General features: G+C 38.2%; 1 protein-coding gene and 1 long non-coding RNA gene across 10 annotated transcripts in view; one reads left to right on the top strand and one right to left on the bottom strand.

Moving 5' to 3' along the window:
* TENM3 (teneurin transmembrane protein 3) overlaps positions 1–9,174 on the bottom strand; it is a 1,770,339-nt gene extending 1,761,165 nt beyond the window's left edge. For 7 of the 9 annotated variants that reach the window (XM_077279548.1, XM_077279545.1, XM_077279547.1 and 4 more), the window contains exon 1: positions 8,807–9,173. The gene's annotated coding sequence lies outside the window, so the exon portion shown is untranslated. Of the gene's footprint in view, positions 1–8,806 lie in introns of all 9 variants that reach the window. The other 2 variants (XM_077279546.1, XM_077279550.1) reach the window with 2 other exon arrangements.
* The window catches only part of LOC143793003 (uncharacterized), a 110,024-nt gene continuing 101,062 nt past the window's right edge, over positions 3,478–12,439 (top strand). Inside the window, exon 1 of the long non-coding RNA XR_013220026.1 lies at positions 3,478–3,574. This is a non-coding gene — a long non-coding RNA (uncharacterized LOC143793003). The remainder of the gene's footprint in view (positions 3,575–12,439) is intronic.

The raw sequence follows: 12,439 nt of genomic DNA, 5'->3' as shown, positions 1-12,439 counted from the left end.
CAGTAATACTATGCACACACACTAACAGTAACACTATGCAAACACACTAACAGTAGCACTATGCACACACACTAACAGTAACATTATGCAAACACACTAACAGTAACACTATGCACACACACTAACAGTAACACTATGCACACACACTAACAGTAACACTATGCAAACACACTAACAGTAACACTATGCACACACACTAACAGTAACACTATGCACACACACTAACAGTAACACTATGCACACACAGTAACATTATGCAAACACACTAACCGTAACACTATGCACACACACTAACAGTAACACTATGCAAACCCATAATTGACGGTGGAAAGCAAACATTTGATAAGATAAATGATATACCAAGCAGCGGAATAAGTTATACAATCAATAGGACACAAGAAAAGTTAGAAATCGGCATACCACAGAGAAGTGGTGAAGCACCTGCCAGCCTCGTCTCTTCTCCTATTGCCATGTTGTCGTTATAAAGAAAGCCGACGAGGAGGACGGTGCGGGCACACTACGGAGATACTCAGGGGGTACTAAAACAAGATGCTCAGGAGGGGAAAAAAATATAGGTGATGTGCTGCCAAGCATATGTGAAAGGAAATCGCCACTTAACTCTTTCACATTCGAGAAGGTAGCTCAGGTAAAATAGAGGGCAGCAACACAGGGCAGCAAAATTGTAAGATCTAAACTGCACATACAGTATATATTTTTTAAACCTTGGTCTTTTCAAGTTTTATACTACCATGGAGTGCGCCAGAAAATACATCAGTTTATCTGCTATACAGCAATTGAAAGGTTTTGGAGAATAAAAGGTAGATAGATAGATAGATAGATAGATAGATAGATAGATAGATAGATAGATAGATAGATAGATAGATTCTAAAAAACTATAAAGGAATATTTTGAATCTGAACTTGAAATAAAATTTGAAAAATAACATGAACTGCAGTAAAAGTCATGCAAAATGAGTCATATATTTAAAATCACTTTATCCATATGATCAAATCTATTGGTCTCTCTGAATAATATATAATATTAATTCTGAATTTGACTTTGGATAAGGGTAAGAATAAAAACTTAGCAGTGAGAGAAAAAAAGATATAATTAGTGTATTGCTTGCAAAATAACTAATGTAATAATGCGGTACATTGAATGAAATACTGATAAAGATGTTAGCGTTGTCACTAGACTGTATGAGTGGGTCTGGGAGTGTATAATATATTAACGCTGGCTCTTTAATGGTCTACAAAATTACATTATGATGCCTACATAATGGTCTCTAGAATTCCAGATTAACAGTATCAAATTCAATATGTGAGAATGATATATTTGTCTTTTTTTAATGAACACAATAGAACTTGATGTATTCAATATGTAATATTTATAATTTCTGTGCTAGTCCTCAGCGGTAAAAATAGTCAAAGAAAAATAAATATATAAAAAGCTATATATGAATGGATACATAGATAGATCAGATAGATAATAGATAGATAAATAGATAGATAGATAATAATGTTTAGATAGTTAGATAGATATTATAAGAAAAAGGAACAGCACAACACTAGTACTTATCTTCGGGTGCAGGGCCCCAGGCAACCAGTCCAATGATTACTCCAGATTCACAAAGATTCAAAAAAGAGGCAGCACTCCATTGTAAAGGTGAAAAATGTGGTAGGTTTAATCGACCCACATAGCCCGGCTATGTGGGTCAATTAAACCTACCACATTTTTCACCTTTACAATGGAGTGCTGCCTCTTTTTTGAATCTTGATAGATAGATAGATAGATAGATAGATAGATAGATAGATAGGAGATAGCGAACCAGAGCAGCACAAAGAAAGAGTCCGGGTGCAGAGCCCCCCAGGCAAATACCAAACCTCAATCATATGCTGCTTCCAATTTTTCTGGATTTTTAGATAGATAGATAGATAGATAGATAGATAATAGACAGACAGACAGATAGACAGACAGATAGATACTAGATAAATAGACAGATAATAGATAGATGATAGACAGACAGACAGACAGATAGATAGATAGATAGATAGATAGATAGATAGATAGATAGATAGATAGATAGAGCTAGTAAAATATCCATTGGATGAAGTAACACACTGGCTTTGTCTTAGACTCATCTGTTTGTTTTCTGTAAGAGGCTTTTAAGGGATTAAGTCCAACACTTTCCATTTTATACAGTAGAAATAGTACTTAGAGGACCCTATGCATTGTCATATAATTATTACAAGTATAGAAAGAACACAACTCTTGACTATATAATATTCACGAATGTGACATAGAAGATAGTATTTTTCACATGCTAATCATTGGTTTACAAAGAGAACTATATAGACACCAATAATGACCATGTATTAATGTAGAAGATCAAATGGTGATAATTTAATAGCACAAATAAAAGCCCGGGCAGCGTGCTGGCACTAGCTGGTCGTATTATAATTGAAATGTTGGTACTTTTTAGATTTGTGGTGTTAGATCTCATTCAACACTTATTAACAAAAGAAGGGTCTATGTGCTATTCACATGGTACAACAGATGCCTTCTATAAGGAATGAAAGGCAATGGGCTAGCTCCTCCTCTATTAGACATTCACGCATATACAAAACTACACATTGGCACACACCCATGTACACACTTACACATACATAGTGGAGGTTACATACCCATGTACACACATAGCAGAGGTTGCACACCCATGTACACACATTGCAGAGGTTACACACCCATGTTCACATGTACACACATTGTAGAGGTTACACACCCATGCACACACATAGTGGAGATTACACACCTATATACACACATACACTCATAGTAGAGGTTACACCCATGTACACACATAGTGGAGATTACACACCCATGTACACACATACACTCATAGTAGAGGTTACACACCCATGCACACACATAGTGGAGATTACACACCCATGCACACACATACACACATAGTAGAGGTTACACACCCATGTACACACATACACACTTAGTAAACATTACACCCCCATGTACACACACACATACCCACATAGTAGAGGTTTTCTATAAGTAAGCATACATCCACTGGTGTAATATCATTAAATATTGTAGGCAGACTGTAATAGCATAGACTCCATTATTACAATGGTGTTCGGTAATGGCGGGGAATGATACCAATGCTTTCTGGGGAAAAAAGACATTAAAAAGCAAACTATATTTCATGCTGGACAGTGACTTATTGAAATAAAAAAAATGAAAGAGCAAAATGGCATTTAATTGTTCTTGTAGAAAGGGCAGCCCAAGTGGGAGATGACATTCTGCTCCAGAACACGATGAGCCTATCTCTATTAGAAACCTCTTGGTAAGATGTAATGGCGGCTGTTTGCATTTGCAGTGAAGTAAAACATTATGATTAATATTAACGAAATGCAGTGACTGTGATTTATCAAGTAATTTTTTGACATCTATTCTGCTATATTACAGAGAGGAAGCAGAACTAAACAGCTAAACTGTACTGCAGCCAAAACCATCCATTGACCCTCAAGTATGAGAGATGACTTGATTCATTGGCATAAAGGTATTTGTATTTTTTTCTGAAGCGGTATTCAGATTTAGTGGTAATATCACAGATTATTACTGAATCTTCTTCCCAACCACGGCCAAAATCCTATTTGTGATATTTTGCTACTCTTTTGCACTAGGCGTGGCAAAAAAAAAGTGAAATGATTGATGTGTCAAAATATACTATAAATATTGTAAAAAAACCTGTCTTTCTAGTTGAAGTAAATGACTCCTAAGAATAGAAAATGTTTCTGAGCTATGTTTGCAACAGGTATAATCAAAATGTGTTATAAGTGGTTCTATATGGGGTTTCTAGATCATTAAACCTTCGGCATCATCTTTGTATAAACTAGTGAGATACAATGGTATACATAAGCAGGTGGATGAGAACCTCAGCTCTGCTATGTCTAGATCAGCCAAAGAGCATTGTGTCCTATGGAAAGGGGCACGCTAGATACAATAGCTTCAGAGTTGGAAAATTGATGTGGATGACATATACATAAAGTCTGTGAGCAATACTCCAGTATAGTGCGATAAAGCAATAAAGCATATAAGTATGTATGTATATATATATGTATATATATATATATATATATATATATATATATATATATATATATATATATATATATATATATATATATATATATCTGTGGTATATGTGATTAATTAACAAAATTAATCTACTACATTTTATTCCGTAAATTAAGGACTTCCTCTGTTCAATAGTTTAATGGGAAGTAAAAAGGTCTCATATATATATATATATATATATATATATATATATATATATATATATATATATATATATATACACACACACACACACACACATACACACACACACAGACACACACATATATTCCTTAGAAATGCGCCCAGCTATGACCTAATAAGATGAAATGTAAGATTAGAGAAATGAATGACTTTCCTGACAATGTGAAATTGCCTATGCATTCCAGATTTGGACAATAGCAGCATATTAATACCTATTGCGAGGAGGTGGGAGGTTTTTCAATATTCTTAAAGTTACCAGCTTTCTGACAGCGCTTTGTATTTAATATAAGTCGACTTACAAGAAAACACTTTCACGAAGAGTAGTAAAGGGACATTACATCAAGGTGGTATTGCAGCCAAGGTCCCACTCTAGATATCATATATACAGTGTCTGGGCTGAGGGGCTAGTGCCAGGTGCTATCAATGGAAGAGTCTAGATTCATTATTCTAGAGTGATTTACATGGAAATACTTATCATTGGCTTCTTGTATATAGATCGGTTAGCAATGGCGTGTCGTCTAATTAGGGGCACCGATTGGGATATGAATGCGCCAGACCTTCATACATTGAAATAGTGCAGATTTGAATAGTGTGTCCAAATCCTGTGCGATTGTCAATGAATTGTATATGAAGCAATACTTATGGCTAGGTTTGGCTTCCCTTTTAAAAAGGTTCAGATTATGATCATCAATAATATATCTGCACACTTTCAGAGGAAAAGGGAAAGAAAACAAACAAAAAAACAAATGAGGCATTGCCGTTCTCCGGATAGCTTCTATGTGTGACAAATCAAGGCCTCCTATAAATGCAATTAGAGTCTGGAGTTTCCACACCGAGGCTGAGAAGCCATAACACTTATTTGGAAACAAATGGTGTGATCAAGATGGAGAAATATTGCTATCAATCACAAAGCGAGTTAATTCTCTATAATAAGGCAGGTTTGGATGCAGGCAGATCCATTGTGGAATGCTGGGGTCTAAAATTGATTACAAAGGCACTGGAAATGTATGCAGCCCTCCAAACCACTTGCTCCGATGCATTAATCTCAATTGTAAAGAGAGCTTCATAAAGCCTGAGACAAAATGATACGAAATAAATCAGACATTATAAGGGGCATCAATTAATCAATGTTTGATCATGTTTGCTACATAAGGTAAATTTAAAGCATCACTGCGCTTATTGCGAAAGTTGCCGAAAACAATCAAACTACCTAACTTACACAAACTGCGAACTCGCAAAATTATAATTTCCTTCCTGTTTCTCTATGAAAGCATTAAAAAATAATGATAGTTCTTAATGACTGCCCTCTTAAAATCATTTAAAAAAAAATGCGTAATCGTGCGTATTTATAGATATATAAAATATACTATATGCATTATTTGCCGGATTATAGACCTAGGTGTAATTCAAGAGGAAACAGCTATCTAATACTATTAAGATGATGCAAATAAAACAACAACAATCATAATAATAAAATAGAATTATTTTGATGATTAATACAGTCGGCGGTGGGTAATGGTCTTATAATTTTGTGATCTATTAAATTAAACTCTGGATGAACTGCCTGGAGGGATCAGTGCTTGTACATAGAGTGGGAATAAGAAAAGGCTGACTAATGTGTGGTGGCAGAGCTGTACCATTTCCTTCTCTTTTCAGATGAATACGTGTTATTACAACTTACAATGCGAGCCTGACTCTTGTTCTCTGTATGATACCTCCTAAGTTATTACTATGAAATATAATTACTGTAGCTCAGTGGGGCTTAACAGAAGTACTAGCCTCAACTGGCTAAATGGATTATACATGTTAGGCTAAAATTCACTTTCCCGGAGATATAAGCAGAACAGGACAAGAAAACAGAGCTGCTAGAAAAAGTAAAATCTATACATATATATTACACACGTATACATTGCACAAGTATATACACACGTATTACATATGTATATATCGTATTTTTTAACTTTTAGGGTAATCGATTACTAAGTGGCTATTTTATATATTAGGAGACCTTTGGGAAAGTGCATGTGATGTAAATTCCCATTTAAACAGTTTTAATTACTAGGTGAAATTTAGCCTAAGAACAAAGTATGGTAGACGGTGTAAAGTCTTCTCCTATAACTAAGTGTAAATACAATGCAGCCCCCGATATTAACAGTTCATGAAGGAGGCACCTGCCAAATGAGGGGTTCAATGACTGGAGCTTCTATAGTGACCAAGGCAAAAAATATCAAAATAAACCACGACATTACGTAAAAATGAGCGGGGCCTGTAGTGGTAAGTACTCTAGTAATAATTGTTCGGTACCTAAGAAGAGGAACTGGTAGAATGTGAAGTTTCCATCATTAGAAGATAAAGCAGAAACTACGTACAGTAATGTACTTTCATAACGGGGCAAATTTCGGGGATAGTGGTTCTTCTTACAGAGGTCCAGTTGGTGTAAGGAGTCTTATTACTGTTTGCAAAGTTTAGGTGGCAACACATATTCAACTTTGCTTCAAACTTCTGAGCTGATCATTAAGATACACACAGGATTTTGGAGTGCAGAGAAAAACAAAAAAAAAATATAAGATGTTGTGGATGATGCCCTTGAATTCTGCGTTATGCAGTGATAAATAGATATGTAAAGTCAATAATTCATTAGAATTAACCCTTTATCTGAGTTTTCTCTATGGTGACACTTGTGATTAGCTGTATTCCTCATCCTGACCATGCTCTCCAGCATTTTAGAAAGTTTCTTATGAGTTGAGCCTTACAAGAGGACTCACCAAGTACAAATACATCCATATTCCCATGCCAAGAATAAAAAGACCACCCACTGAATTCTTTCCCTGGCTTCCAAATCTCTAGCATATGCTCCACGCACAAGTCAGAACAGACACTCAGCCTTACAAAGATGCTGCTACAGAGATTACAACGGGCGCTAATGCTACGCTGGATGCAAGCACGCCAAAGAAATGTTTTAAGGTCAAGTGCAAGAAGGGGGAAAAAAAAAAGCTGGCGGCAGGTTTAGATATATTATGTGTGAAAGGGGCTGCTGTGACCTTTGAGGGAGATAGGTAAGCTAATGGAAGTTTTTATCTTGGGCTTCACTTTTATGGTGTCTAGCTGGGACCTTTCAGGAAGCACAGAAGATGCAAGAGACTTTGGAGCATGGCTTACCCTAGATCAAATGCTAAGTGGTGCAGCATTACATATAATACTACACAGAGGCGTGCTGACTGTTGTCATGCACATGTGACCCGACTAATGGTATGGCGCTATACATCCCATCTGTAATAATGCTGCCAGGTTAAGCCTGGTTGTATTAACACTGCATGCGCTCCCAACTGATTGATTTGTTCCCTTCTTCCAGAACAAAAACAAGTAAGACTTCTCTCCCCCACCAATCATCCTACCAGCGCTGTGTTGACAAAATACACTAGTTCTTTCTAAATCAGTGCGGTTTTACTGCAATTAGCAGAAATCAAGCGGCGATGTCAGGGCCGCTTTCACAATAAAATCCCCCTTTGTCCTACATAGAAGGAAATGAACTTTCTGGCAAGAAAGCAGCAGCTGTGGTGATATTGACACATCTCTTCCCAGCAGGGTTAAGGTCGGGATGATCACATGCTGACATCCACTCCTTGCAGTCTCTTATTGACAAGAATGCCAGCTAACAGCTACGTTAACCATTTCTTAGCGGACACATGGAAAAAAAACATGGTTATATTTATCTGCTATGTAGATTCAGAACATCATAGCTGTTATGGGTTTTTTTTTTCTATCAGGTTGATGGTCGAAATGGCAGATATTGTTTGCTGGGGTCAAAAATTGCAGCGAATTTGGGCAATTTTGCATTTTGGAGAATCAGTGGTTAAACTAATTTTATAGCATTTGCTCAGATACAATATATGAGGGGAGAGAAGCAGCTTGCTAGATATTTGATGTATTATTGTCTGATGTGCCTCTTGGACAAGACAATTGTTGATTTGCTCTTTCTACTGGCTGGGGTTAGGTGCCATGTGGTTATTGTGTACTGAGCTGGTCCAGCAGGTTGTCTTCACTCTCTTTCCTAGAGTTGCTGAAAGCAATAACCAACATGAAGAGGTTACGGGTTTCTACTTTTTTTTTTGTAATAATTCCCAAACATACGGATCACAGTCCTTTTTCTTTTTTTTTTTTTTATCAAGACGCTCGGGTCATCTGGCATCATTCCTGCCCTTTGGTTGGGAAATGTCAGAAAGATCAATGGCACCATCTGTCCCCACAATCCAGCCTACTCCTGAACTTACAGAGAGGAGATGGAGAAAGTGTCTGGAAGAAGATGTAATAGAAAAAAAAAACAATGATCACCCTTTCTGTAGCTCATCACAAGAGCAAGAACTCCACTGACAGCCACACTGTCATCTGGGGATGGTTACAACTCTGCATGTGCTACAATGTCACTGAGATGTAAACAATGTGCACTTCCAAAAGTAAATATGTCACTTACCTTCTCTTGTCTCTTACTGGGGGAATCCAAACATCAGGCAAGTTTTTTTTGGATGCTGAATGGAAGATCAATACAAACAGGAATAAATTGAAGGGGTGCAACTGAGTTCCTGCAGCCACCTATCCTGCAGAGGCTAGTCCACACTGGTTTTCTGGTCCTGCATGGGAGTTGTCTCCTCCAGCCTGGGGACCCCCACACACCCCTCTGTCCCCTAGGTCATACAAGGAGCTGAGAGAGCAATGTGGCACTGAAGCTGAGAGTAGTTGTCCAGGCTGGGAGCTGCTCCAGCAGCCACTGCCAGGCATACACGTGAAGCAGCTGCTGCTTGTGCTCCTACCCAGCAGCCTACCATGCTCCTCCCCAGTACAGAGCAAGGAGGGAGCCCAGCATCCTCTAAACACTGCAACCACCAGCCTGCAGATTTATAATCTTCCTCTGCTGCTCAGCAGGAATGCTACTTTTATACGTCCTTATCAAAGAGGGAGGAAATATGTGTGCATATATATGGCAGGAGAAAAGGTTGTATTTGTGCTGCTGCTTGCAGGATTTCCCCATGGCTTGCCTATCCCTTTCTCACTCCCCCTGTCTGAGTCTGCTAATGCAAAGTACCAACGCTCCCATGCTGTGTCCAATCAGTGCATCTACTACTAGTGCAATGATTTAGGGGTCATCCATGAATAACACTTCATGCTGATGAATGGCTCTTTGCAGCCTCCTGCCCTGATGAGGGTGTCTGCTTGCTGCTGATTGCAAACACTAATGAACTTACAGCTTCATTAGTTGGGCTTTCTTGCCAGCAATCTTGTTGTCTTAGCCGTATGGGACTCCTGTAAATAATAGGAACGAAAATTCACGTTAAAAAAATATAAAAGTATATATTCTTACTATCTCGGGGGCAGAGTCCATTTTATTCCCTTTATATAGGCAGCTCGGTGAGTCAGAAAGGTGTGACAGCTATCAAAGGATCTTGGTAATTTTTCAAAGAATCAGATGTAAAAATTGAAGGAAACACCAGCTCGCAGCATCGGCAGGCAATTAGCTGTGGGTTCGTACTGTAAGCCTGCTCTCTACTGTACCAAAGAGGAAATAGACATTTTCTCTCCAGGGGAGGCAGCAATATGTTGCAAACCCATGGAAACTACAGTAATAGCCTAAGCTAGTTGACAAATCTCAGTTAAACTGCAAAAAAAGAAACAAAACGCCTGGCAACAACAGCAAAGGGGCTTTATACCATTTAATAAAGTGGGTTTCAATGACAATCATGTTAAATGCTTTCTTTTGACCGTATGTGCGGTCTTAAAGTGCGATGTCGCCTTCGATATACACTGGACAATGAAGGTAGAAAACTGATTTTATAAGAACTGCACAATTAACATTTAGTAACAGAAAATGTTGATAAAAGAAACATGCGATTTTAAAGTGAAAACTTTTGCGATTACAGTATATTAGTACAGTACAGTACTGGACACACAATTTACTAAGAATTACCAAAAACTAGACACACGCAGAGGCTTTTCATGCACATAAGATGCATGTTCACTATTTAATAGGATGAGGGAGACAAGCCACATATAAACAGTTCTCATTATTACCACAGACCGGACAACGGTAGCATCATTAGACCACTTACCGATCGGTAACAGCTTACTAGGTTACGTGGCAGTTCTCAGCTAATGCAAACAAAGAGACATTGCAAAATCTCAAGACGTAGTGAAAGTCAGGGCTTTTCGAGGGTCATTAGTGATACCTAAGAGTGTTTTTTATTGCTAGGTATTATTTCGAAAAATCACCACTATCGGGTTGCTCACTCTTTTATTAGAGATAAGTAGATACAGTAATGGCCGAATGAGTTGCCACCCTTGAAATTATTCCAGAAAATTAAGTATTTCCCCTTGAAAATTACTTCAATTGCAAATGTTTTGTAATACACATGTTTATTTACTTTGCTTGTATTGGATCAACACAAAAAACGGAAAAAAGGCAAATTAGACATAATTTCACACAAAATAAGTTGGACAAAATTATTGGCAACTCTCAAAAATTGTTTTCCACTTTGTTTCAAGCATGTGATGCTCAATCAAACTCACCTGTGCCAAGTAAAAGGTGTAGGCAATATGAAAATCACACCTGAAACCAGATAAAAAGGGGAGAGGTTGAGTTGGATCTGTGTGCCACACTAAGCATGGAGAACAGAAAAAGGAGAAGAGAACTGTCTGAGGACTTGAGATCCAAAATTATTGAACAACATCAACAATGTCAAGATTACATGACATTGAAAAATTGATGAAAATTTGCAAAGCAGGGAAGTCCGGATGATGGAAAATAAGCCACATTCAAGTTCCAAAGAAATTCAAACTATCCTGAAGACTCAAGGTGCATCAGTTTCAGCACTAACTATCCATCAACATTTCAATTAAATGAAATGCTATTGCAGGAGACACAGGAGGACCCCACTGCTAGCACAACGACATCAAAAACCTAGACTGCAGTTTGCAAAATGTACATGATTAAGCCAAAATCATTCTGGAAAGGAGTCTCATGGACAGGTGCTTTAAATATAAAGCTTTTTGGTAAAGCACATCATTCTACTGTTTATCGAAAATGGAAAGAGGCCTACAAAGAGAAGAACACAGCACTTACAGTCAAATATGGTGAAGGTTCAAATATGTTTTAGGATTATTTTGCTTCCTTTCGGTGCCTTGACTGTGTGTAAGGCATCATGAAATATGAATATTACCAATGGATTTTGGGTCACAATGTAGTGCCCAGTGTCAGAAAGCGGGATTTGCATCCAAAGTCAGGACAATTACCCCAAATATACTTCTAGAAATCACCCAGAAATTGATGGAAATAAAACGCTGAAGAGTGGCCAGCAATGAGTCCAGATCTAGATCCCATTAAACACATGTGGAGAGATATTAACATTTTTGCTGGGAGAATGCACCCTTCAAATATGAGAGACCTAGAGCAGTTTGCAAAATAAGTAAAAAATTCCAGCTGAAAGGTGTTAGAAGCCTGTTGACTGTTATAGGAAGCAATTGATTGCAGTTAATTATCCAAAGGAAGTGCAATCAAATATTAAGTTGATGATGTTAGGGCTGGCGGAACGCACCAAGTATATTTAGATATTATTATTGGTGCGTTCGCAACCCGGGGTCCACCGTGCAGGAGACCAACCTGCTGCTAGCAAATGGTGGCACAATATGGCGGTAGAAGCGAACTCTGTTACTTCACAGAGTCGCACAGAAGGGAAAACGCTGTGCCCTGTTAGCGTCACAGGGGAACACAGCTGCCTAACAGAGCAAAAGCAATCAATGGTCAGGGAGTAGCAAGCACACAAACACCTCCTCTCCGGTGGAGCCAGAATTCTAATGGCTTTACGCCAGCCCTGAATTCACCATACAAACTCGTCACCAGAGGTGCCAGAATTCTAGTGGCTCATTTCAGCCAGACCCTGACCACAAGCAGACAAGACCACTGAGTAGCTAAAGCTCATAACATAAGCTGATACTAGTGCATGGCCATGCGGCCATGCGAACCTTTTACAGCTGCAGCAACTTCAGGACCTTCATAAAGGACCAATTGGGAACTGCTACAGTACCTGAGCAACTTCAGGAACTTCCTAGAGGACCA

Source organism: Ranitomeya variabilis, chromosome 1, assembly GCF_051348905.1.
Source record: "Ranitomeya variabilis isolate aRanVar5 chromosome 1, aRanVar5.hap1, whole genome shotgun sequence".
Lineage (NCBI taxonomy): Eukaryota > Metazoa > Chordata > Amphibia > Anura > Dendrobatidae > Ranitomeya > Ranitomeya variabilis.
This window is presented reverse-complemented; position numbering and strand designations above follow the sequence as displayed.